Source organism: Rattus norvegicus, chromosome 13 (genome assembly GCF_036323735.1).
Source record: "Rattus norvegicus strain BN/NHsdMcwi chromosome 13, GRCr8, whole genome shotgun sequence".
Lineage (NCBI taxonomy): Eukaryota > Metazoa > Chordata > Mammalia > Rodentia > Muridae > Rattus > Rattus norvegicus.
Genome location: NC_086031.1, coordinates 74,494,585 through 74,521,752, shown reverse-complemented (window position 1 = coordinate 74,521,752; position 27,168 = coordinate 74,494,585). Strand labels below are relative to the sequence as shown.

The window sequence follows — 27,168 nt, the reverse complement described above, 5'->3', positions numbered from 1 at the left end:
GTGTTATAATATCAAGATAAGTTAACACACACACACACACACACACACACACACACACACACTTTCTCAATGGCAGCACTGTCTCTAAACCTAATCTACTTCTGCCAGATGAAAGGATTTACGCATGAGAGTGTGTTTGGTAAAGATGTACAGTATTCCTTGATGATAAATTCTAAAGGTTTTGATGCTAGAACTACCAGACTGAGTGAACAGGACTGACTAATGCCCGAGCAGGCTTGATTTTAAGTTCAGTGAGCATGACGAGAACATTGTTAAAAACTCAAACCTGATTAACTCTCTGATGAAGCACAGCATGACAAATGCCAGGTGACCACAGTGCTGTGAAAGCCAAATCCAGTGTACAGAGCTGGGGAGCTTTCCTGTGCATCTGGAAGCCTGGGATCCAGGAAAGCAACCCAGGGTCACCATGGGGTCAGTGGTTTCCCCATGCAGGGAAGAACCCTACCCATGCTGGCTGTGGGATCACTTATACTCATGGAAGAGCACAAGGGTAAAGACATTGTGATGGTTTCCCTAGCTGTCTGGAGACCCACCTCTTCTGGGTTAAGTATTCCTTAACTGAATCTTCACTTATGAAAAGAATATATGCTGAGATATATACTGAGTATATATGGACATGTGGCTCTTAGAATTCATATAAATCACGCTGCCGGGTTCTCTCATTTATTCAGTCATCGTTTTGTATATTCCATCCCTGGTTCTTTCATTCATCATCCATTTATTATGCATTACCACATGCTCAGCACCAACGACGTATGGGTAAATGCTAGGCTGTCTCATTCTCAAGGAGCTGTCAGTATATTTGGAGAGAAAGACTTATGTTCCAAGGGTTACAGTGCCAAGTGCTCAGATCAATACTGGAGTTCTGCTCATGGGTGCTTATGAGTCATGGAGATCAAGTCCTAATTCAATCCAAGAATACGGTAGAGAAGGAGTTAGAGAAGGGGAAGCAAGATTTGAAGTAACCTTTAGAGAGGTTCAAGTAGGCATTCCTGCAGGGGATAGAGCATAGTTCTGTGAGAGAAAGTAGCTACTCGGAATTGGGCGAGCCAACGCCTTACTCCACTAAGTGACTGTTATGAGATCAGGCCGGAAAGTTAAGCAGAAGCCAGATCTCAAACTGTTGTGTGTGACTTGTTAGAACGGTAAAGATATTAAATATGAAGGAGATTGGAAAGAGCTCAGCAAAGTAGTGTGGTCATATGTGGGGTTCAGAAAGCTTCCTCGGTGGCTATAAGCAGAATATCCCAGGGACAGGGGTGCCCACAGGTGGGTTAGACAGAGGGAAGAGAATTCCAGAGTCTGAATGGAGCTGTAGACCCAAACACTCTTTTAAATCACGGGGATAAGTCAACATTCCAAGCTGAAGTACGCTTTTCAAGATTTCCACAGCTTATGTTGCTCTTTAGGAAGTGACAGAAAAGGTGTGGAATGCTAAACATTATTGCTGGTGGCCACAATATGTTCTTATGGCTCCTAAAGGGTTTTATTCACTGAGACGGACCAGACTATATTTAACATGCATTTTATATTATTGCCGTGTGTTGTGATTACAGGCCTGGCTCCCACATTTTTATTCAAAGTCATTTATTCAGAAAATCTCTTCTTAGAATTTGAGTTCATTCTTCATTAATTCAGTGGCAGCTTTGCGTAGCCCAGTGATTGAATTACCTAATAGCACCTGCCTGAAATGATTAACATGAGCGGAAGCCATGGGGTTGTATTTGATATAAATGATTTGTTTCCTGACATTGTAATTTTATTAAAGGGGGACCCAGTGAACCACCCTGACAAACAGAGGCAAGGTCCTGGCTTCCAAGAGGTACCTGGGAGGTTAACGAGCAATTAGCCACTAACAAATGACAACATGGCTCAGGGGGAAGGTTCTGGTTCTTAAGCAATAGGTCAGCATCACTGAGAAAATAACAAGTTTTTAGGAGGGACTGTGTGGTTCACATCCCATAAAAAGGGTGATAAGCAAAGAGGGGAAGGGACCTACATGTGATGTCATTGTCTTGAGAGATTCCCAAGTAGACCAGATAGAATTGAACTGCTTAATCATCAGTGGGGAAGTGGGATATGTTTCTGGTTTTCTTTAAGGCAAAGGAGCATCAACAGGACCTGAAATTTCCTCCTTATGTAAGTATGACGTTGTACTTGGACCTTCTGGTATGCTGCTGATGTGGGGAAGAGTGGAGGTTAGAAGGAAGGGGAAGGATTAGGAGGTAGGCTGTTGAAAAATATTTTATTGCTTCAATTCAGGAACAGAAAGCATAGGGGCTGGTGAGATGGTTCAGCAGTTAAGAGCACTGGCTGCTCTTCCACAGGTCTTAAGTTCAATCCCAGGAACCACGTGGTGGCTCACAACCATCTGTAATGGGATCTGATGCCCTCTTCTGAAGAGAGTGACAGTGTACTCACATACATCAAATAAATAAATCTTAAACACACACACACACACACACACACACACACACACACACACAGACATGCATACACACACCACAACTTTAAAAAAGGAATGAAAAGCATAGTCTTATTTTTAATACGTTGTTAAGCAATTATTCCTTCCTTTAAATAGTTTTGATTGAAACATGTGTTCAACCTCTGTGTCAACTACAGGCAGAAATGATCTGCACTTCTTGAAACATAAATTGAATATTGTTATGTTTTAGACATTTTTTAATCTCTGAGTATCTGGAAGAGCAAACTGGTGTATCTGAAGGCTGGTAAGGAGAGACTTTCAAATATAGCCTGAAGGTGCCAACCCCTCTCCTCCATAATCCACATCCATCCTCATAATTAGAGGTAATTTGAATCTCTATTTGGACATTTTCCTTCCTACGCCCCTCACATAGATTTTAATTCCTGTACTGCTTCGTTCTTCCATTCTGGGGAAAAAAAAATAGGATTCCTGTGCTAACATTTACCATTTGGCATTAAAAATCATTTGTTGCTGGAAGACTGCTTAAGCCGGTTGTGTAATTCCTCACTGGGCAGAGGACCCTGTAGGCAGGCTGATGGGGAGAGGCAGGCAGGTAGAGGATAATCAAATCCTGCTGTTAGGGGAGAGTCACCCAAGAGTGAGATTTGATGTATTGACCTGAAATATGCTTTCCTCATTACTTCTCTAACCATATAAGGAATATAGGTTGACCCTTCATAAAAAAATAGTAACTTTTCATAGCAAGTTTTAAAAATACAGAATTAGTCTCTCCATGAGACCAGACCTAGGAGTCTGAATGTAGTATCTTCCTCATTGGTTTTGGTGCTCTTGGTTCCAGAGGCAGAAAACATCTAGATTCCTTGCACATCTCCTCGGTTGGGTAGGTGATGAATCCATTTAACTGCCTCTCATTCATTCCTTCGTAAGACTGTATCTTGGTCATGTCTTCCGGATGCCCAGTATGCTCTGAGGTCATTTTATGTGTAGATGGCTGACCTTTGGTCACTCCCCCAGGCTTCTCTCTGCAGCAGTTCAGGCGGTATTGGTAATTCCCTAGTTCCTTCCCAGAGCTCAAAACAGAAGAACAGCAAAGCTTGCACAGATGCTCTTCCTCATCAGACTTTAGAATCAAGTCCTGAGCCCTGGAGAAAAGAACAGCTGCTTTCCTACTTAGAAGGAGTGTTAGTGGTGTGTATGTGTGCCTATGAGTAGATAGATTAATAACAGAGACAAGATAGATAAGTGATTAATAAATAATAGATGGAAATGTGTGTGTGTGTGTGCATGTGTGTGTGTGGAGAGAGAGAGAAAGAGAGAGAGAGAGAGAGAGAGAGAGAGAGAGAGAGAGAGGATAGATATAGATAGTCAACTGCTTCATTCATCCACTTTTCAGAAAACTCACCTGGTTTCCAGCCTTGTTTACACATCTGCTCACAGACATACTACATGTGATCTAGTATGTTACATTCCGATGCTAATAGCGAAATTTAGATCGTCAACACAAGTTGACGTTTCCACCAGGTCTGTTCGTCCTGGACTAGCTTTGTAAGTATTCCATGCCTGGTATAAGCAAGAGCAGCTGTGTGAAGTTGGGTCCACGGGGCTGTGCCTAGTAAACTCTCTCACCTCCCACATAAGACCTACCCGAGGGTCCCCCTCAAGCCCCATTCCCTGTTGGTCTCTCCCACTCTTGCTGCAAATGCCATCACAAGCCCTCGATGTCCGTGCAGCCGTCCGTGCTTCCATTAGGACCATTATCTTTGTCCTGGGTCCATTAGAACTCCTGGTCTAATGAGGATTTGGGGTAGAGCTGGCCATTATTTTCCTAGTCACCCACAGCATCAGCCGTGGTGATGAATGCTCTGCATACCGTTCTTACCTGCATCACACATCCCTCTTATTTCCATTAAGATGACCATCGCTCCCCCACCTTCATACTCATCATTACAACTCCATTACCTTTTAGCGCCATCTACATTAGAAGTCCATTACCTTTCGCACAGCCACCATTACCTCTCTTATCGCCCCCTCTACATTTCGGTTGCCCTCGCCATCTCCTTTACAGCCACCAGATTTTCAATTACATGTCCATTATCTTTATTACTGCCTCAGTTACAATCATAATTGCTCCCATAACAATTTTAACATCTTTATCCACCCCCCCTCTCCAATGTAAGACCCCGGCCACCTTTGATAAAGCTTCAGGCATCCCCATTATACACTAGACCTGTACCCCAACATCTCCATTAGTGTTAGAAATCCTTTCCTTTCCTTCATCAAATGACCCATGATAATGTTAACTGCAGAAGATCGGCCACTTTCCACAGTAATTCCACCATCTCCACTGTTACTCTTATTTCCAGCTCACTCCTCTGCTCTTAGTTCTTCTTCCACACCAAACAGCAACGATCTTCATCTTTAAGACAACTCATCCAAACAGGCAGGCCTCTTTTGCAGTGGCCTGACTCAAGGATACCTAACTGCCAATGTCTTCTTTCATTTTTCAAAATCACATAGCTAGAGGGCTAAGATGAATGCATACCCCAGGCTAGAGTCAGTTTTCTCCTTCCACTATATAGATTGGAGGGACTGAACTCACACTGTCAGACTTGGTAACAAATAGCTTTACCTGTGGACCACCTTGACGGACCTTCAGTGTCTTCATCAAAGCAATCAGGGCCATCCTTTTTCTGGTGTTCTGGTATGGTGTGCCGTTTTTTGCTCATTTAGTTGTAAGCTACTGATGGACTAGCTCTCATTTCCTTCCAGGAGCTCTTAGCATGTGGCCAGAGTTAGCATTCTGTGAGCACATCTTACTGAATGAGCACATACATCACTACTCTTCCTGTATCCTCACACTCACCATCAATTTTTGTTGCATTGATCCCATGAAACTCTCATCAATACATTCTATCATTCTGTTACCTCCTAAGGATGAATACATCTACCCTACCCTCCTCAGGTCGTTATCGCGATATTTATCATTCTTCAGTTAGGGTAGATCCATTATATCCAGTGTTAATCCTTGATTATGGGGCTAGCGTAGGGCAGGAGAGATGGCTCAGTGGTTAAGAGCACTGACTGCCCTTTCAAAGTTCCTGAGTTCAAATCCCAGCAACCACATGGTGGCTTATACCCATCTATAATGAGATCTGATGCTGTCTTCTGGTGTGTCTGAAAACAGCTACCATGTACTTATAAATAAATAAATCTTATAAACAAATAAATAAATCTTTTAAAAGGGAGGACTAGGGTACTCTGATACAATGTCCTGCTTCCCTTTCAGAACAGATTTCCACTCCCATGAGGAACCGGGCCTCTTTCCCACCAGCTATGTCATGACCACTCCTGTAACAGAAATTCATATTGCACTAGTGATATGTGTACACTAGGCTCGCTGTGACAAGACTCAAATGACAAAGAACAGCCCGCTCACCATGTTGGTGCCCGACTCCATGATTTTTTCAGGGCAGTGCTTGTGTGAAAGAGCTCTGAACTTTCACTTTCTGGGTCTGATTCCCAGATCTGCCACCAACGCCTGGTTTAAGCAAAGTTGTTATTAAGCCTTTTCTAGACCTTAATTTTCTAAGCTGTAAACTGGAAATAATAACAGAACCTGATACTTTTGGTTACTGGGAAGTAAAATGAGTAAATAAACATAAAGTATAAAATATAAAGCAACCCAAACAGCACTTAGCATAGGGAAAATATTCACAAACTGTAACTTCTAGGGTCCCTAAATTTCTATTGAACGGAAATGATTCTTAAAGTCCTAGACTGAACATTCAATGTGCCTGAATTCTGGTAGTACATTATCAGAGTTCTTATCATTATGGTTCTTAAATCATCTTCTGACTTTAGGGCTCTCTGCTGACTCGGCAGGAAACCGTAGCTGTTCTTGGCCCGTGGCCACAGTTACGGCAGAGATCTCTGGGAGTTTTCCTCCCGAGGTCTGATGAAAACTTTCTGTGGGGTTTCTGTGACTGGCTCTGACTTTGCTGCACAAAGAGTGAGTCAGCCCACTGCCTGGAAAAGGCTCACAAATAGCTCTGCCCTGCGCTACTCCTCTTTCTGGCTGCAGGCTGAGGTGATGCTAAGCCTTCTCAGTGGCCCTTGAACATGGTCAACAATAATGTTAGACTCAATCTTGGTGGCTCAAACAGCTTTGCTTCCCTCCTTTCCCTCCTTAAGCTCATCCTCTTCTCTCTCTCTCTCTCTCTCTCTCTCTCTCTCTCTCTCTCTCTCTCTCTCTCGCTCTGACTGTATTTTTTACCTGGTAGCTATCCAGACCATCCACCAAGTCCATCCATGCATATTGCTCACCCTTAGCTCTGCCTTTTCTGGAGGAATACCATGTCCTAAATCCATTTCCCTCCTCTTCCACCATCATTGCTCCATCTCCTCTGTATATATTCCTCTTCCAGTGACTCTTAAACAATAGAAAAATATCTACTAAAATCATTAGCATTCCTGTGTGGATAAACAAGTATCTTGGGGTATATTTGCTTTGAAAGAAGAACCTGGCAGGTTCCACCCTGACAAGAATATATGGCAGAATTTCAGGCAATATTGTGGAGCCAGTATTATTTGTTTTCTAAAAATCTGCATGGGGCTGATGGCGGCAGGGTGGTAAATTTTCGGGGCAAGGATGTTTCACAATATCAATTACAATACACTTCAGGAGGCCAGAGAATTATCTTGAAATCCATCTAGCATAGTGTCCTTAATTTACTCATCTCTCTTGCAAAGGATTCCATATCTTTCAACCCACAAAACTTATTGAGGATCTTCTGTGGGGTCTTTATATCTAATTGCTAGAGAAGTCAGGTGCCAGTGCTAGTCTGGTTCTCACTTATGTGTAGAGGCTGAAAGGTTGATGTCACTGTAGAGCCTAGAATATTTCTTTCTGGCATCCAGGTATGTGGGAGGCAGATTTCTAGAGGAGGCTTACAAGTATGGGGTGCAATTAGATGAGAAGGATAATTCCTAGTAGTCTGGAGCACAGTAGGGTGACTATGGTTCACATGCATTAATTAAATGTCTCAAAACTGCTAGAAGAGGGATTTTGAAAACTCTAAAACAAAGAAATGATAAAAGACCGAAGTGATAGGTACACCAATTATCCTAATCACTACATAGTACATATGTGAGGTGAAATGTTACTCTGCATTTCGTAAAGATGTGCAATTACTGTGTGTCAGAAGTGGTCTTTTTTATTTTAGTCTTTAAGGTGTGAAGTTGGTTACCAGGGCAAGAAACATCCTTCTGAAGAAAGACTGTCTCATGATGCCATCACAGAGACAGAGCAGGCTAGTTCTAGGCTAATGCCACAGAGATGACTAGTATCACAGAGTCATTGCCTCCCTTCACCGTTGGTCTTTGGCCAGGGTTGGCACAGTTGCCCATGGAAACAAAAACAAACAGACAAACAAAAAAACAGCTATGTTGGTTACTCTGAAATCACCACACCATCACTGCAGCCTACCTTTTCTCTCTCTGTTCCCTTCCCCTTCTTCCTCTTTATTATCCCCTGACCCATTCCTCCAAAGCCCCAAGTACTAGCCTCACATGCCCTTCTTCAGTGTGTATCCCTATGCATTCAAGGCTCAGTTTGATGGTACAACCTTTGTTCTAAAGTTTTCTTTGGTCATCAGCTCCAAGCGTTTTCTGATACTTGTCCTGTTTGGGCTTCTGGTACAGATGTACAGACAGTACTGAATATTCTGCCAAGCCCTGTGATGGTTTGTCTCTCTTATGGGCTTAGGATTTGATCAAGAGACCAGATCCTAAGCTCTCCAAAAACCAGGAAGCATTATCTGTACTTTATTCTGTGGGTCAAAGCACAAACATTTATATTCCATTCAAAATGACCCCAAAGACTTGCTAACCGTGTCTTTTACCCTTCTCTCCCAATTCCCCTCATTGATCTGACCTTTCACTTTATCTAATGCACTCTGCCATGTTCTCTTCCTCTTCTCTGTTGCCCACACGCTACAGGACAGCCATACTCAGCCACTGAGTACACATGCTAGATGTGGGCCAGGTTTGGGAGATTTCTGATTCCTGTTTCCTGGAGGAAACATTTGAGTGACAATGTGGATACCACACAAAGCTGGCTTTGGTTTGGCATACAGAGATGGAGAGATGAGAGAGAGAACATGGCAGGCAACAGAGTTCACACATAAAGGAACTCAACTGTAAAACTGTAAGTACCAGTTAACTATTTACAACCTATTTTTGAAACCACAGCATAGATATTTTCATCTGGGGCAAAGCATGGATAATTTAAACTTGCTTTGATGACCTACATGCCAAAGGATAATTTTACATGAGCTTTTTCAACATAAACACCACTCCTGCTTTTGATCAATTCTCATCTGTATGTTGCAAGGCAATTTCAGTAAGTACTTAGCTTAATCAATTTGTATCTGCCAATTGACCTTCGGGACTCTGTTTGTGGCTCCCAGCATTCAGTGTGCACTGTGATTCTGTCTGTTTGGGCGATGTCATTCTTAGGGTTTTGTACATGGCTTTATGTTTAACCAATGCAATCACATGTTCCCTCCCTCCAGCCACTTCCCTTTCCCAGAGAGATGCAACTGTGTGGCTTATAGAACATATTTTTAAAAATTATTTCCCCGAAACCTGGAGAGCTGCAAAGTTAGACATTCTGGGATAATAAAAGTAGTGGGGAAAATAAAAATTTTTTATCAGCTTGTTTACACAATTATGTAAATGATGAGCACTTATACATGGCTGATTCCTCAATTATTCATGGTTTGAAGCTCTTGAAAATTCAATTCAACTAAATAACCTTTCTTTCAGTGCTCTCGGTGAGCAAGGTACTGTAATTTGAAAAGGGGGAGAGAACGATACAATTTGATCAGGAACATTACAGAAATGAACAATAAGTGCAGTACACATCAAGTAAGCATGATAAGAAGAGCAGGACACATGCTCTGGGGCTTTAGGGCAGAAGAGACATCATCTATCCCAGTGTAGTTGTGGAGAACGGAGGAGGTGAGTCTGGAGTGCTCAACCATGTACAGTGCTGTGTTGGATTCAGGTCCTACCTCTTCTGTCTGAACTGTTAGATCAGCTTCCTATTCATGTCCCCTCACATTATTGCTCTGCAGTGATCTTCCTTAAAAAAAGCAATTTGATTGTGCCATACCTTAGCTCTAAATCCTCCATTTCTCCTACTCTCCACAGGGAGTTAAAGTTCCTTGTGTGTCACATAGTGTCTGTGCCCTCAGTATGCCTTGGTGGGCACAGTGCCCACTACATTTTACGTTACCTGGACCCCAGTGACCTCACTTCCTTTTCCCATGTTGTTTCTTCCACCTAGATGGTTCTGCTTTTTCTCTGGCTTTTCCCCCGTCTTGTGTCTAGACAACTCCTGTCCAACTTGCTTGGCTCCCGTCCAGAAGACAGAACTGATGGTTCTCAGCTTGTATTCAGATCCATCTCTCCGTTTATCCCAGTACTGGACATTTGGGGCAGAGGCTAGGCATCCCTGATTTCCTTATAACTGTACCCTGCAGCATGGGATCAGAATGCACACTGCTCATGGCACATGTTATTTACTACATGCATTTCTGCCAAGTCACATTGGCTCCACTGTGTGGGTGAGTAAGCCACCTCTTTTGTGTATGGGATTAAAGACTAAGTAATGTGATATGTAAATGTAGAACCTTCTTCCCACAGAGCTTAGAATAAGAGGAGGTAACAGAGGTTCAGTGGACCAAGAGAAAGCTGTTTTTGTTTAAATGGAAACAAGTCTTCCCTAAATGGAGGGGGAAAGGCTTACAGAGAATAAAATATAAATAAGAAAAGAGACATTGGAACAGACAGTGGCTGGATCAGACTTTGGGGGAGAGGAATAAGACAGGGGAGAGTGAGCCTTGGCAAGGAGGAAGGCAGCTTTCTGGGTATACAGACATAGGATGAAGCAAGGGATGGAGGAGAGGATGGGACGAAACAAAGCCTTTGTATACAGCCTAAGGTTTGACAGGGGAAGAGGGCTGGCAGGCAAGTTCATGTACCTAACAGTACAGATTTTTCACAGCTATAGATGTTGAGAGAAAAACCACAAATACAAGACTAGCAAAGCACTGTAATGAGAAGTGACCTTTCAGGCAATGTGCTCTCCATGAAAGTGCATCACAATTGGATGGGTGATTAACTTCTCAGAGGTGCAGGACTGAACACAGGGCCTGAGACCCCTGACATTTCTTTGGTCGCCCTGCACATCAAACAGTCTTTGAGCCCATACTGACTGGAGTTTAAGATAGAATCAAACATGATCCTGGGGCTAACCTCTACTGAGCTTCTGAAATCTCCCACAGCTAAAGAAAGCCATGCCTACTCAGCTGTGATGTTTGGTTCTGGTCACAGTTTAAATGCACCAGAAACCACCCAGTGATCTGTGAGTGAAGGCTGGGGTAAACTGGTAACTTGGGCCATAACAGGCGAACAGGTTTGTCTATCATACTGTCCGACCCTCAGCTTCCTCATCTTTAACTTGCTGTCTCCCAGGGTTGGTCCTGCTCAGAGAAACACCTCAACAGGAGGCTCTTTCCCCCAGTGCAAGGGTGAACTCAAAGTTTACTTTCCTTTGAAAAGACGAAAACTGCTATAGGCTGCATTGTAGATGTCCAAGGAAGCATAGACGTAGGGACAGTTGAAATGACCATCAGATCCAACAGAGCAGAGCTTGAGTTAGGAGTTTCACTATGTTCTGGGGATGCCAAATCTGGTGTGAGAATAGACAAGAGGGAAGACACGCCCACCTGTTCTGTTTGTTTGTAATATGTTTACCTCAATACCAGTGTATCCCTTTTATGATTACTTTTGACTTTCTACTCTTTTCCCATTGTGTTTTTACTTTTCCCCCCGACCCTCAAATTAAAGAAGAGTATTAAATTGGAAAGCTATATGTATTTATTTGATCCACATATCTGTTTTTCCTGAAAAGGAACCAACTCATGACTTACAGAGGGCACTAAATATATTTAGGCAACAGACAAGCATGCGTCTTCTCATTTTCTGTTGTTCCCACCCAAACTCTGTTATTACTGACGTTAGTGTTGAACTAAGTGACTTAGAGCAGTAGTCGCTCAAGAAAGGTTGTTTCCTGAACTCAAAGTTCCTAGAAGGTATGGGGGCCACTGAGAGGGTTTCCTGTAGACTATTGAAACTAAAATATAGAACTCTCTTTGGGATTCTCATCACCAATCTCACTTTCCTTGAAAACGTAGGATCATCAAGGCCATTGACATAGAATACGAGCCCCTTAGAGATGAAAGGGCCCTGAAAGAGGCAAACAAACACACTTGTAGGCTGCAGGGTATCAGGGGAGAAGGAAAAATGTTTCAGAACCTGTCTGTAGTCCAGAGCAGCCACAAAGCTGGGAGCTCAGTGCCCCACATATCACATTTGTCTCAATTTGGCAAGAAGCTGAAAGCCTATCTGGGGCCATTTAAGTTCTAATGTTATTAAGGGCTCATCTAATCAGCTCTTAAAATAAGCTGCTCGCAAATGCATGGGGACCGAGGGTAGGAGAGAAGCAAGTTGATCCAGGCAGCTTGACCCAGCCTGGTGAGCTTACCTTGGTCTAAATTGCCAAAGAGCTATGGGGTCACCTGGCTTCCTTTCTGTTTGGTAGCTTCTGAATTTGCAGCATTTGCAAAAGCGATTTGTAAGTGTGTGGGAGAGAGAGTTAATCTACATAAGCCATGTTCTCCTGAGAGGTCCCCATACACATGTGACAAGGCTTGGCAGGGAAAGATGAGCTAGATGCTATGCCTAGGGGTGGCTTTTAGATATAACTGGTAGAAAACGATGATTCTGAGAATTGCCTCTGAATCAATTTTTACAGACTTCTGAGACGGTCTGCCCTTAGGGGACCCAGCAGAACTCCCCATTCCTGTTCTGGGCCTATGTTATCTACCTTTTGGGAGCTTCTCTATTGCATCTTGATTTGGCTTTCCTTAGGACTAGGAGTGTCTACTGGTCCTAGACTGAGATGAATCTTAACCCTGGTGTGCATATCATGCTCATGAAATCTGGCTTCATCCATTGGGTACTCTTTAAATAGCAGACTCATCTAGAGTTCATACAGTCCTTTGCTTTAGTCTCTGCATCATTTCCAAGACTGAGGTCGAGGCCTAGACACCGGAATGATGTGATGGTGACACGTCTTCAGCAGTGTCTTTTCCTGATCCTCATCTTAGGCAATGTACTTCCTTTACCACTCAGGGTCTCATTCATGAACCTGGAGCCTCTCTTGAATCCTTTTAATCCCTTGAGCAAAAGCCTCAGACAGCAGGGCTGGATGGTGATATGGGGTACTCTTACCACATTAAGGACTTCCTCATATCTAAAGCAACATTTTTAAGCCAAGTATTGAGCATCTATGTAGAATAGCTATTCCAGATCTGCTGGCATTGAACCCTTAGAAATCGGTTTATAAATAAGTGTTTTTATTTGAGGAAGTTTTTTTGGAAGTGAGTTTTAGTCTTTCCCTGGTGCAAGTGGTTTGACCACTGTTTTTCCATATAGAGAGCTGTTTTCTCTGAGTAGAATGTAGGTAGGTAAGTCCAGCTGAATACAGGATCCTTTTGTGACAGGTAGCCCCTCCTACTGCCTAGCTGGTCCAACCTTTTCTGACTCTGTCTGGTTTTAGACACATCTATCTCACTCAGCTGGTAGCCTTGAACCATCAAACTCACCAACCCATCCTGAAACATGAATGGCTGGCATCCCATTTAATATGATGAAGTCTCTTGAGACTTGGAATGTTCAAAGAGTTAAGAAAGAGAATGGCCAAGAAACACTTTGTGGTTAAGTGTCCTCCACTGAGGCAGGATACTGCTGAGGACATTCTGGGTGGATTTCAGTGTTGAGCTTCAGAGGAGACTCGGATTGTGTCTGCAGAGTGCTGGGAGGCATACTGAGTAATGCGGCAAGTACACTATGAGGCACAGTAAGAAAATGAGTTTTTCCTGAACAAACTTTAGAACTGTGTAAACAAATATGAGAGAAGGCTGGTGGGTATAATATCACTATTGCTTTTCACGATAAAAAAAAAGACAAAGCAAAAAACAAAAACAAAGCAGACACACCTGCTTGAAAACTCCATTCAGTGAATGAGGTTTGAGTACCACTGCAACTTATTGAGGGAGCAAAATATTCACTGTGCCTGTCAACTCAGAATCCTCAGAGCCTTTCCTGCGGACCATTTTTTAGAGGTTATTATTTCAAACCCAAATCTTTTCAGACATATATATGTGGTAGGAAAAAGGAATTAGGAAAGCTTTTAAATTAAAAGAAATAAAACGACAGGTTTGCCTCCAGTCGTATAATTAGTTATGGATAGAGATAAAGAGATGGATATTTTTTCATAATACTTTATTAGGGGTTTTGGAACTCTGGAATTTTTAGAGCCAGGCTGGTGAATAATTTAGTATTGATTCGTGCAGGCCTGGAACAGGCGCACTGGGCTGAGAATCAAGTCTAGCCTCTTAGAGAGACTGAGCTCGCTAAGACATTTTTATTAGCAACTACATCATGAAACGCATTTCAGAACAATTTTATGAGTAGCCAAAAATCTTAGTACCTGTTTTCTCGAGTGATTTCAGGGACCGTGTGAAGCCCAGAGGAGTTGACGCTGTTGGCCAACTCATTTCATGGAGAGTATCCCCAAGGTTGTTGTTTCAGTGACAAAAGGTCTCGGGTCCCGGGGAATATGCAATTCCTACTGAAAGCCTTAAACTGGCCATTGGCATGATGGATAGGAAAAGGTCCACAGCACACAGTACCTCGTGATGTCGTCCTCTCTGATGATTTCTCTTGACCACGTGCTCTGTGAGTCTAACTCCAGATGAGATCCGACCTCTGAGCAATGAATGCAGGCACCTGCAACAGGAAGGACCATGTAGCTTTAAGACGAGAGCCTCAGTTTCCCTATTCTTTCCTTTTTAGTAAATTTAGAGGCAGACCATGTAGCTCTCTGCAAGAAAATTGTCGCTTATTAAGTGATTGATTTCTCTCCAGAGTTTCATTTATATATTTTATTAATTCTTTTTCTTATGTTTCACAACCTTTGGGGAAAAATGATAAATATGTGAGGTAAAACTACAGAATCATTATAAATCCAGAAATATATTTTATATTCCAAGTTCAACAGCTTTATCCCCTTTATCCCCTAAACGTCATCAGCAAGTTGAGCACTCCTTCATGATGAAAGCACCATTTATCGGAGTCTCTTTATCTGTTCAGCTTTTCACTGTAGATTCTCAAGGACCTTCTGGACTGTCCTCAAGGTCAGAATCTTTGTCCTCCTGCCTTATTTGGATCTTGTCCAAGCACAATACTAACACAAGAAAGCTCAATAAATAATGAACAGATGGGGGTTGGGGATTTAGCTCAGTGGTAGAGCGCTTGCCTAGGAAGCGCAAGGCCCTGGGTTCGGTCCCCAGCTCCGGAAAAAAAAAAATGAACAGATGGATGCAGAATAATCCTGTCTGGTTAGAACCACGGTCACACTGAGGCATGGCTATCTACGTCAAGTGGAAGCTCCTGTATAAGGGTATTGTCACCCTTTTGAATCAAAGGCACTGTGCAGATCTTGGACGGGGCTCCCCCTACACACTTTCTAAGGATCAGGCAATGTAGTTGGTGCTCGATAATTATGTCTTCAAGGATTTCCTGCTCACAAATGCTACTATGCCTTCTCCAAAAGGGACACTAAGCCTTAGGGATCTCATTTATAGATGCCTAAAGAGGATGCATTTGCAAAAATTGCTTGCAATCTACAGAAGGAAGCAGCAAGCATTCTGCTAAGGTCTAGGCTTCTTATCTAGATTGCCCCTGGATGAATACTCCTTCCCAGGAGGCCCTCCTGGAACCCCAGAGGGGTGGGAAGTGTAAAGATCATCTGGTCCTAGAAGGGTCACTTGCACTGTCTCTGGCAAGTACACTGGCTGCCTGGGGAATGGGGCTACAGGTACTGTGGGGCTGCGTCATTAGAATCGCAGTGGGTTTGCTGGTAGTGGAAGCAGAGGCTACAGATCAGATACTTGGTGGGTATTATCCTCTTCCGGTTAGAATCTAGCTGCTCACCAAAAGGAAGAGCTGCAGGTAATTAGAGAGTAAATCTGAATCCATCCAGAATTTTTACTTTACTTGAGGAGCAGATAGCTCTAATATTTTTTTTTCCAGAGCTGGGGACCGAACCCAGGGCCTTGCACTTGCTAGGCAAGCGCTCTACCACTGAGCCAAATCCCCAACCCCAGATAGCTCTAATATTAAGCAATTCCTCTCCTATTTTTGACCTCTATGGGTGTGTGGTAGTGACTTCACTCTCAGAGAGCTGGTCTAATCGTTTTTTGAACCAACCAAGTTAATGTTACTGAATGTGTTGGTGAAATCCTCTTCTGTTCAGTTTACCTAACTCTAAATACCCATAACATGCTACGTTATTACCTGTCCATCTGACAAAATACTGGAACTGTCATTGGTTCATTCAACTAACACATTTATCATGTTTCAAGTTTCTCCACTTGATATTCTTAAATTATAAATGTAACATGCATGTATAACGGAATTATTATAAAGACACACATGGGAAATCAAGTTATCTCTCCCCACTTGGTTCTTTAATAAAGTAGACTCTATTCCCCCACTCTGTTTTCAGATTGAGCTGGGACAGAACGATGCAGAAATGACCAAACGGTCCTTTGGTGCTTCCTTACTTTGGGAAGAAGCCCAGGACCTTTGAACCCCATGTGGATCAGTCTTTGCATATGAGCTGCCACCAAGGAGTGGGTGGGCACAACTTTGGGTAAAGAAGTTCCTTATGACTGAAGGGGAAGTCCTGGGCTACCTTTCCCAGTACCTGTTGGGGGCAGTGCTCAGCTAGGTGGTGTCTAGTAGTACCAGCAATGTATACCCTCCCTCCTTCTTGCTCGTTTAAATCTAATTATGCAGATACCACGGGTATACAGAATGGTTTTATTTGTAGCCATTCAAAAATCCTATTCAGTTTGCTTTGACTAAGCATACACCCCCCTCCCCATTTATTTGCGCATCCCTACACAGCTTATATCAGAATATATGTTAAGGAATTTTCAGGGCAGTCTCCTCTCTATGACTTGACTCTCCTACTTCCTCTTCCCTGAACAATGTATCTTCAATCTCCACATTGACTGCACATCCTTGGAGACTTTCATTCAGAGCATACTTACATAAGGTATGTAAGAATGTGGGTGTGGGAGACTATTTACCTTTGTGGTCACTGGTGTAGCCTGAGAGACCTGTGAAACATGAAGAACCAGGCACAGACTCTGCTGTCAAGGAGTTCTCACGGGGGAACCAGGCAGTTATAGCCCAGTAAGGCAATTTCCTTTTGGAGCCATGCACCAAACACAGGGGAAGTTCATCTAGAAGGATAGAACTAATGTGTTGGGCACAGTGCTTTTCTCCATTTAACCAGTTTTTAAAGCATGTTTTAAGCTGTGGACTGAGGAAGGGTCAAATTGCATTTGAACTAGTATATGCCAGTTTTCCTGCAGTCATAACCACATTTACTCTCTCAGAATGCAGCCCACCATAAACCCAACATACCAACCCTGTGATTTAACGCATATTATTAGCTCATGAATCGGTCTAATTAATATAATTAACCAGTTGTACAGTTCTGCATTATCACACAACGGCCTTATCCTAGGGAAATTTTTCATATAGCTGGAGAGAAGGAGAAGGTTTTACAGCATAACAGAGGCACATAGACCTGTGGTAAGTCCCAGAGGCTTAGCTGAAGTACATATCATATCTGAGTTCATGTTGTTAACTCCTCTCAGCCTTTCCAGTTTTAGAGGGCCCAGAGGCAAGGGCTACCAGAGACATATGTAAAGGTCAAAGGGAAGGGCATCTAACTGAGCAACTTTAGTGAACCAATGTGTATGGTTTGTTTGTTTGCATTTGGTTTTTTGTTTTGCTTCATTTTGTTTGCATCTGTTCACTCCTGTTGTTCACCTGGACACTCTCTGATGCCCAGCATTTCCTAAGGTCAACTTGTAACTGTTCATCTTTGAGGGGAAAAAATCTAAGAAATATGTCCGGAAAATGTTCCATATATATGCCTTCCTCATCAAATGCTGACCTTCTTGTACTGAAAATAAGTTCAGGTACCCAAGGGCTTGGCTCAGTTTTTGTAACATGGACTCCCTGTTCCTGAATGACCAGGCAGGATCTAAGCATCTGCACAGTGCAGGGAGCACTGCTCAAGAGATCACGTTGACTTCAATCATAGACTGCCTCAAAGCCTGGAGTGTGTCTCCCCTGTGGCTTAGGTGAAACACGGGCAGAAGAAAGGCAGCTGCCAGGCCAGGCACAGCAATCAAACAGTGCCCAGCTTTCAAATTTCATAGCAATGGTTCATGTTGGTATTCAGTATAAACTTTGAACTTGACTGGCATGGATTTATGTCCTGCTAACTGCTGTTGACATTCCAGTAATGGCCATTGATTCTAAGCATGCTGACCAGCTCTAGACAAAATCACCCAGTGTCTGAAAGCATAATCAATTCTTTTTTTCTCTCAAATTTCCCAGCAGGTGGTTACTGAACAATGAACCAGATTGTGAATGATCAACACATTGTGCTTAGTCATCAACATGACAAAATAAGAGCCTCAGGCAGCTATTGGGGTTCTGACTCATAGTCTCTCCGTCGCCCTAAATTTCCTACCTGGAGGGATCTTGAATGCCTATTACTTTAGACACCTACTTTGAGACACAGAAATGTGAATATTTCTTAGGATGAATTCTCTGACCAACTGGTATTGGCAAAACTGATTCAGTGTGCAGGATGTGGAAGTTTATGAATTCTTCACATTTTACCTAATTATATGCAAAAATTAGCCCAAAGCCCATGATTAAAGCAACCAGAATTTGCTGTCTAATAGTTCCTGAGGGGCTGTTGAAACTTCAGAAAATGGCTTATACGTGTGGTCTACCTCAGGCCCTCATGAAATTTTGGTGAGTTCAAAGTCACCTGAAGATCCACTAGATATAGTCTAGTTCCAGAATAGGTATCTTTATAACATTAGTAGTCATCGATTCTCAGAAACTCATCGTTTCTCCCCGTAGGTTAGTTGACTTTCTTCACAACCTGATGATGGCTTATTTACTCTAGAGTGAGAAGTCCAAGGCAGAAGTTGGGAGTCACAATGTCTTTTGTAACTGCCCTTGCCATTATTTCTGCAATATTTTAATATACATGCTAGTTCGATTCAATGTTGAAAAAGCCAGAACAAGGATATAAATACAGGACTGCAAGTGGATACCTGGAAGCCAGCCACTACAAATGCTTTTTGCTTTGTCCATAATCATGAAGGTGTAGAGTAAGACCTCTTTTCTTTTTTGAATGGCCCTGGAACAAGCGATGAAAAGCACGGAAATGGGCCTAAATCTTATCCCTGCCACACACACACTTATGAAAAAGGAAAGCCTGTGCAATGGTTAACCTGCATGGTTAATTTGATGGGTTTTAAAATCATACAAATGCACTTCTGGGGTTGTCTATGAAAGGGGTTTCCAAACGGTTTAACTGGATAGGGAAGACCCACCCTGAACATGGATGGCACCATCCCATGGGTTAAGGTTTTTGGACTGGAATAAAAGAAGAAATCAAGTCGAGCACCAGAACTCCTCTTATTCTGCTTCCTGACTGCAGATTTAATGTCACCAGTACTTCACAGCCCTGACCACACATTACGCCATAATGAAGGACTCTACTTCCAAACTGTGAGACAAAATAGACCCTTTCTTCCTTGAGTTGCTTTTGACTGGTATTTTGCTACACAAAAGAAAAAAAGGGATTAATGTAGCCTTTTCCTACTCCCTTTCGTAATCTGTGAAGAGGGCATAGCAATAGTCCCTTGCAGGACTTCAGTCAAGATTTACCGTGTATGTAAACGACTTAGCCAGTATAGAGAGGAAGAGTCTCCAACCTTGTCAGTTCTAATCCCTTCTCATGTGCTTTTCTTCTCTGCTTGTGAGATTACAGCTGGATGATACAGTTAAAGTAACCTCATCCATAGTGGGCCTTCCTCCCCTCCTCCCCTTCACCAGGTTGGCAAACCCAAAGACAGACTCAATCTGACCAAGATTTTCTGTGGCTTAATAAAGTGAGAAAGTATGAAGACACTCCGGTTCTTTCCTATCTTAATTGGCAATTAACTAAGTGGAGCCACTGTTGTCTGGATATATCTGATAGGCAAGCATGTGGAACACAAGTGCAAAACATGGTGGAAGGTTCAGATTTTCCCAGAACCTCAGGTTTAAACAAAGGCCTTGGCAGAAAATAAAGTGAGCAGGTTGCCCATTCCACATTGTTTTATTAAAAATATTTTGAAATGTAGTGTCTTGCACTTACCGGCTTGGCTGGCCACTTATCTCTAGCTATGACCTTTATCTAGGCTTAGGAGAAGGGAGATAGACTACTTCAGAGTCACAGGGTTCCTCTAGGAAAGCACACAGTTAGATTTTGACGAATCTGCTGACAGAGTTTCATTAACCCATCCTAGGAGAGGGCATTCCTTTAAGAGCTGAGCTCCACGAAGCAGAGAGGTGCTTTGCTATAGTGATGTCTGCGGTTCTTGGTGGTCCCATCTGGGTGGAGTATGAAGCCCTCAGTTGAAAGCAATGACTAGATTATGCTCCTCCTAGCAGGATGGCAGTTGTGGAAGGTTGGGGTTTTGACCTCCTCTGTGTTCTGAGTATATACAGTGGGGTCTTTACAGATGTTAACAGTGACTGGACAAGCCAAAGGAAGATTTTTGTTTTGCAAGTTGACCTGGGATTACTGAACACACGCAAAACTACTTTCCTGCCCCAGAGGGAGTCTGTGGCTTGTCATAGAAAAATCACATTGGATGGTATAAATGACTGTCCCTAGCCACACATGTCTGCCTTCGTATAAATTGCCTTGTTATCATTATTCTAAGTGGGTTGTTTGGATGAGTCTTCACTGTGCTACAGGCACTAGGAACCTGCTCTGAATATCTGGCAGGTTTGAAGTAGAGTCCATTGTTTTCTTTCCTTCATCAAGTGGGCAGTTTCCATTATTCACAATTCGCAATTTAGACTTGAGGGAATTTATCAGATCTAACGAGAGACTTGAGATCAATAGGATGGCATAGTCTGTACTAGTGGGGCTGGAATTCAGTGAGCCATCTGAGCGCCCACGGCAACAGCACTGAGCTGTCAAGGGCAGAGCCACTTCTCCTTTGGGACTTCCAGTGACTCTGACTGTGGTCGGTGGAGCTGGATCAGCATCTCCTGGGATCTGACATCCCTCTGTACACAGCTACTACAAACACTCCTCAATGGAGCAGACTCAGTGTATGGAAAAATGGGGTAGCAACGAGTCCATGAGCCTACCTAAGCCATGGTTAGCTATAGCTCCTGGGTGATGTTTTAAGTTTTTCCTTTGTTTCCCCTTTAAGCCACATTTCTTCAGCTTTCTGTTTGTGTCTTTTGCTTTAATAAAGACAAAATAAACATTGGTTAAAATGTTTAGAAATCACAGTTATATGACCTGTTTTTTTATCAAGCCAGACAACAATCGGTCTTAGCTCAGGGTCTATGAACTTAGCTGAGAAAAAAGGTACATCTTTATTTTTACCAATTTCTGGGGGGGAAATTTAGCAGTGTCTCTAATTTTGAATTAGGTGACAAGTCATAGTGTTATTAACAATAGCTATAATGTTGTCACCCATAGAAATTGAAGATTTTTTATATCTCATTACAATTGTAGATATGTTGAAATATTGTTTAAGCTTATTACTACTTCAAAATTATAGCAGTTATTAGGCTTGCCAGTAGATCTTGTTATTTACTATGTTAATAAAGAAACACATATATTACTATACCACAAATTTGGTTTTTCAGCAGTTTGAGAACTATATTTCAATAAAAATGCAATTTCCTCTGTAATCCCATATGTGTGTGTGTGTGTGTGTGTGTGTGTGTGTGTGTGTGTGTGTGTGTATGTGTCCTTCTGAAAGGGGACTCATAGATTCACCAGTTGCCAACTGAGTTCACAATATGAAAAAGGTTACGAGCTCCCGATCAGGAGGGGAAAGAGGGAACTGGCTTTATTGACGCTGCCATTGTTGAGGCTGTGGCTTTCTGTGCGTTGTCCTGCTGAATTCCCATGAAGAAACTATAAGAAAGCTATCCTTGTTAGCCACTGTTATAGTGAATGTGTCTCCCAAAAGTTCTGGTGCTAGAAGCCTGGTCCCCAAATTCATCCTAGTAATATTGGGCTTTAGGGAAGCAATCATACAAAGAGGAAGAAAGACACAACTACATGTGCTCTTTGTCTCCATGATACCTTCTAACACATTCTGATGAAGGCCAATCAGATGTCAGCACCATGGTGGAATGCCCTGCCTCTAGGACTATGAGATAAATAAATTACCCAGACTCTGGCATGTTATTATAGCAACAGAAAATTAGTTAAGATAGCCCCATTTTTCTAATCAAAAATTTGAGAAACAGAATTAAAGTAAGTTTCTCAAGGTTATTATTTAGCTGTGAAGGTGCAGAACTGGGTAAGAGCTAGGGCAGGAAGGAGTCCAGATGACTCCTTTGTCCTTCTCACAGATGAGTCAATATTTAATGTACTAATTCATGTGTTTCTATGTAACCAGGCTATCTTCCGCTGCCTGGAAGTCTGATGGGGTGTGCTTGAGCTTGGCAGCTACTGTAGGAATACTTCAAGGGCAGGGTTGGAGGGTGGATTTTTCTTTCTTTCTTAGCTGATCACTCCAAAGATCCAAAATAGTGGGATTTAATAATTATGCTCAGAGCTGTAAAGTGAGTAGCAAATACCATAGAACTGTGATCTCTCAAAGCACCTCTGTCCTTTAACTCACATTGAGAATCCCAGTAATCTTGTGTGTTGACTAACTAGTCTGCACATATAACATGTATTCCCTCCTATGCAGAATTCTCCATTTCCTTTTCCATTCTCCCCTCTGCTTACAGTGTCTCTGCATCCGAAGGGTACAGAATGTTCCAGGGGCTGAAACCTGACAGAGACAAATCTTTCATTACCAGAAGCTTCCAGTGCACAGTTGTTAAAGTGATCACCAAATCTGGATTACTATACTGGAAGAGCACCCCTTGGAGAGTATTTAACTGGGGCCTAATTGCATTTGCTAGCCATCAATCACCATGGCAATTTCCTGTCTGAAGACATGTGCTTCTCTATGAGCAAGTGCATAAAAGGAAGCCCAGAGGGGAATGGGAGCCCAGGATGGGTCCTGTCTTGCCATATGTAGACCCAGGGGGAGGAGTCTTTTTTTCTTTAGGCTCTAGAAATACACCTGGCTTACCCAGTGTTGTCTGTCAAGTATGTGACCTCAGGTGAGAGACAGAGTATATTGTTTCTGATCCTGGCTATCTGACCCACCTCAAAGATAGTATTTTTTTTTCCTTGAGGGACCCAACTAAAGGAGAAAGTGGATGGTAGGTCCAGGAATCCTGTCTTCTCAGAACGAGTCCATTTTTTTAATTTTCTGGATACTTCATCTCCCTTGGATCTGCAATTAAGTGAGATTCAGCTGCTAGAATAATAAACAATAAATGTCCCAAGCATTTGATGAAGAACTCTCCATAGGATTCTATAGGATGATGAGCCAACTCTTGCTGCTCCTTCATCAACATGAGGTGTGGAGGAAACAAAAAAAAGAACTTGAAGAAAGCACAAATAGCAGTGGCTTCCATTCCCTCATCAAGGTCTACCAAGGATCAGATAACTGCCTGTTTCCATAGCCTATGGGCTAGAAGAGAACAGGTAGAGTAGCCCAGTCAGGCAGGAAGGGAATTCAACCAAGAAGAGCCCCTGGAGACATTATTGACCTTTTAAGTAGAATGATTCTCACTGTGTGAGGCTTATGAAGGTTAAAGTTTAGGGAGGTTACATAGTTAAGAACTTTGTCTAGCCAAGAGGCTAGACAGATGGCTCAGTAGCTCAAAAGGTCTTGTTGTTCTTCCAGAAGACCCAAGTTTAGTTCCCACTACCCACAAAGCAGATCAAATCTGCCTTAACTCCAGTTCCAGGGAATCCAACAATGTATTATGGCTTCCACAGGCACCAGACACATGCAGGCATACAGGCAAATTATTCAAAACCATAAAAAAACTTTATGAAATCTGAGCTAAGGCAAATTTAGGGAAGGAAGTAAGGAGTTTGGTATATACAAGCATCCCAGGAAGGTGAATTCAAGACCAGAACAATGAAAAGAGAGCCTACTGGACTCTGACCAACTCTGAGGCATCTGCTCAGATACTGTTCTTATTGGAAATTGTAAGAAGAGACACAGGATTAGAACAGCGTATAGCCAACTATGGTTTGATTCACAAGCCACTGTCCTTTAGACTACAAATGCTTAAGTAGAGTCTCAGTCTTGACAGGGTCTGTGTTCAGGTCAGAAAATCTCCTGGGTATGTGAAGATCTGTAAATGTGGAAGTGAAGTAGTTTGATTTAGCATCTGGTTCTAATTCATTGGGTTCTGGTATGATCCAAGGTGTAACTGGCCCTGTTTTTAGAGTATGCACCACTGTCATTTCTGGTACAGTTTATCTTGATCTTCCCTGGCCTCCATCTACCCTTTACATCATGTTCCTTGCCAAACATTTGACAACAGAGCATCCCTATACACACATCCTTAAATATGATGTTAAGACCACCTCTGGTTCATCCAGCTTATCTTATGTCCCACAGCATGGTAAGTAATCTCCCAGCTGTTGTTTAATGTGCAAGAACATGAAATGAAGGCTTGGCGACCTCACCTATCCTGAGGTTTCTTCATATATGGGGCAGTTGCTCAGCAGTGAATTTTCAGGACGAGATGTCTTTTTGTACTTGGAACAGTTTCACACTCTGACACTGATGCTTAAATTGACATTTCAGGTTTCGATCCTTGAAGGCATTGAGAGATAAAAATGCCTGTCTATTGAGAACATCAGAAACTTGAGAAAGACCTGGGATCCATCCCGAAACCACCTACTTGGCATTCACATCGCAAGCCTTTACTCCCACTCATCACCAGGAAATGGAAAGCGAAAACAAAGCAAACCAAAACAAACAAGCAAACAACAAACATATCTCTGCATCGATCCCTTAAAACCTGCAAGAACTAAAATGCTGGAAATACAGGGATGACAAGACACTCCTACTCTAGATGGAGAATGTCATAAGGAATTAAGAAGATACGGTCCTATGAACCTAGGGATATTTCTACATGGCTTCTGCACCAAGGATTTAACAGAGATACACACAGAATTTCCAGAAATCTAAGCATGGAGTCCGAGCAGGCTCCTGGGCAATGCTGAGCTCAGAAATTGGATTCACTCAGACCAAGGGATTAGATACTCTGGGACCTGCAAGTTCCTGAAAAATGACCCTGGAAAGCAGTTAGACAAACCGCTGATTGCACTCTTCTATTTCCTTTGGATTTGTTTCTTTTTTTTTTCTACTTTTATTTATTTATTTATTTTTTATTAACTTGAGTAGTTCTTATTTACATTTTGAGTGTTATTCCCTTTCCCGGTTTCCGGGCCAACAACCCCCTAACCCCCCCTCCTCCCCTTCTTTTTTTTTAATTTTTTTTTATATATTTTTTTATTAACTTGAGTATTTCTTATATACATTTCAAGTGTTATTCCCTTTCCCGGTATCCGGGCAAACATGCCCCTCCCCCCTCCCCTTCCTTATGGGTGTTCTCCTCCCAACCCTCCCCCCATTGCCGCCCTCCCCCCACCAGTCTAGTTCACTGGGGGTTCAGTCTTAGCAGGACCCAGGGCTTCCCCTTCCACTGGTGCTCTTACTAGGATATGCATTGCTACCTATGAGGTCAGAGTCCAGGCTCAGTCCATGTATAGTCTTTAGGTAGTGGCTTAGTCCCTGGAAGCTCTGGTTGCTTGGCATTGTTGTACATATGGAGTCTCGAGCCCCTTCAAGCTCTTCCAGTTCTTTCTCTGATTCCTTCAACGGGGGTCCTATTCTCAGTTCAGTGGTTTGCTGCTGGCATTCGCCTCTGTATTTGCTGTATTCTGGCTGTGTCTCTTAGGAGCGATCTACATCCGGCTCCTGTCGGTCTGCACTTCTTTGCTTCATCCATCTTGTCTAATTGGGTGGCTATATATGTATGGGCCACATGTGGGGCAGACTCTGAATGGGTGTTCCTTCAGTCTCTGTTTTAATCTTTGCCTCTCTCTTCCCTGCCAAGGGTATTCTTGTTCCCCTTTTAAAGAAGGAGTGAAGCATTCACATTTTATTCATCCGTCTTGAGTTTCATTTGCTCTAGGCATCTAGGGTAATTCAAGCATTTGGGCTAATAGCCACTTATCAATGAGTGCATACCATGTATGTCTTTCTGTGATTGGGTTAGCTCACTCAGGATGATGTTTTCCAGTTCCAACCATTTGCCTACGAATTTCATAAAGTCGTTGTTTTTGATAGCTGAGTAATATTCCATTGTGTAGATGTACCACATGTTCTGTATCCATTCCTCTGTTGAAGGGCATCTGGGTTCTTTCCAGCTTCTGGCTATTATAAATAAGGCTGCGATGAACATAGTGGAGCACGTGTCTTTTTTATATGTTGGGGCATCTTTTGGGTATATGCCCAAGAGAGGTATAGCTGGATCCTCAGGCAGTTCAATGTCCAATTTTCTGAGGATCCTCCAGACTGATTTCCAGAATGGTTTTACCAGTTTGCAATCCCACCAACAATGGAGGAGTGTTCCTCTTCCTCCACATCCTCGCCAGCATCTGTTGTCCCCTGAGTTTTTGATCTTAGCCATTCTCACTGGTGTGAGGTGAAATCTCAGGGTTGTTTTGATTTGCATTTCCCTTATGACTAAAGATGTTGAACATTTCTTTAGGTGTTTCTCAGCCATTCGGCATTCCTCAGCTGTGAATTCTTTGTTTAGCTCTGAACCCCATTTTTAATAGGGTTATTTGTTTCCCTGCGGTCTAACTTCTTGAGTTCTTTGTATATTTTGGATATAAGGCCTCTATCTGTTGTAGGATTGGTAAAGATCTTTTCCCAATCTGTTGGTTGCCATTTTGTCCTAACCACCGTGTCCTTTGCCTTACAGAAGCTTTGTAGTTTTATGAGATCCCATTTGTCGATTCTTGATCTTAGAGCATAAGCCATTGGTGTTTTGTTTAGGAATTTTTTTCCAGTGCCCATGTGTTCCAGATGCTTCCCTAGTTTTTCTTCTATTAGTTTGAGTGTGTCTGGTTTGATGTGGAGGTCCTTGATCCACTTGGACTTAAGCTTTGTACAGGGTGATAAGCATGGATCGATCTGCATTCTTCTACATGTTGACCTCCAGTTGAACCAGCACCATTTGCTGAAAATGCTATCTTTTTTCCATTTGATGGTTTTGGCTCCTTTGTCAAAAATCAAGTGACCATAGGTGTGTGGGTTCATTTCTGGGTCTTCAATTCTATTCCATTGGTCTATCTGTCTGTCTCTGTACCAATACCATGCAGTTTTTATCACTATTGCTCTGTAATACTGCTTGAGTTCAGGGATAGTGATTCCCCCTGAAGTCCTTTTATTGTTGAGGATAGCTTTAGCTATCCTGGGTTTTTTGTTATTCCAGATGAATTT

The 27,168-nt window shown here is 42.6% G+C and overlaps 1 protein-coding gene across 8 annotated transcripts in view; it reads right to left on the bottom strand.

Annotated features, from left to right (window-relative positions):
• Tnr (tenascin R) overlaps nt 1-27,168 on the bottom strand; it is a 421,034-nt gene that overhangs the window by 184,422 nt on the left and 209,444 nt on the right. For 6 of the 8 annotated variants that reach the window (XM_039090391.1, XM_063272048.1, XM_039090395.1 and 3 more), the window contains exon 2: nt 14,290-14,386. The gene's annotated coding sequence lies outside the window, so the exon portion shown is untranslated. Of the gene's footprint in view, nt 1-14,087; nt 14,387-27,168 lie in introns of all 8 variants that reach the window. The other 2 variants (XM_039090392.1, XM_063272049.1) reach the window with 1 other exon arrangement.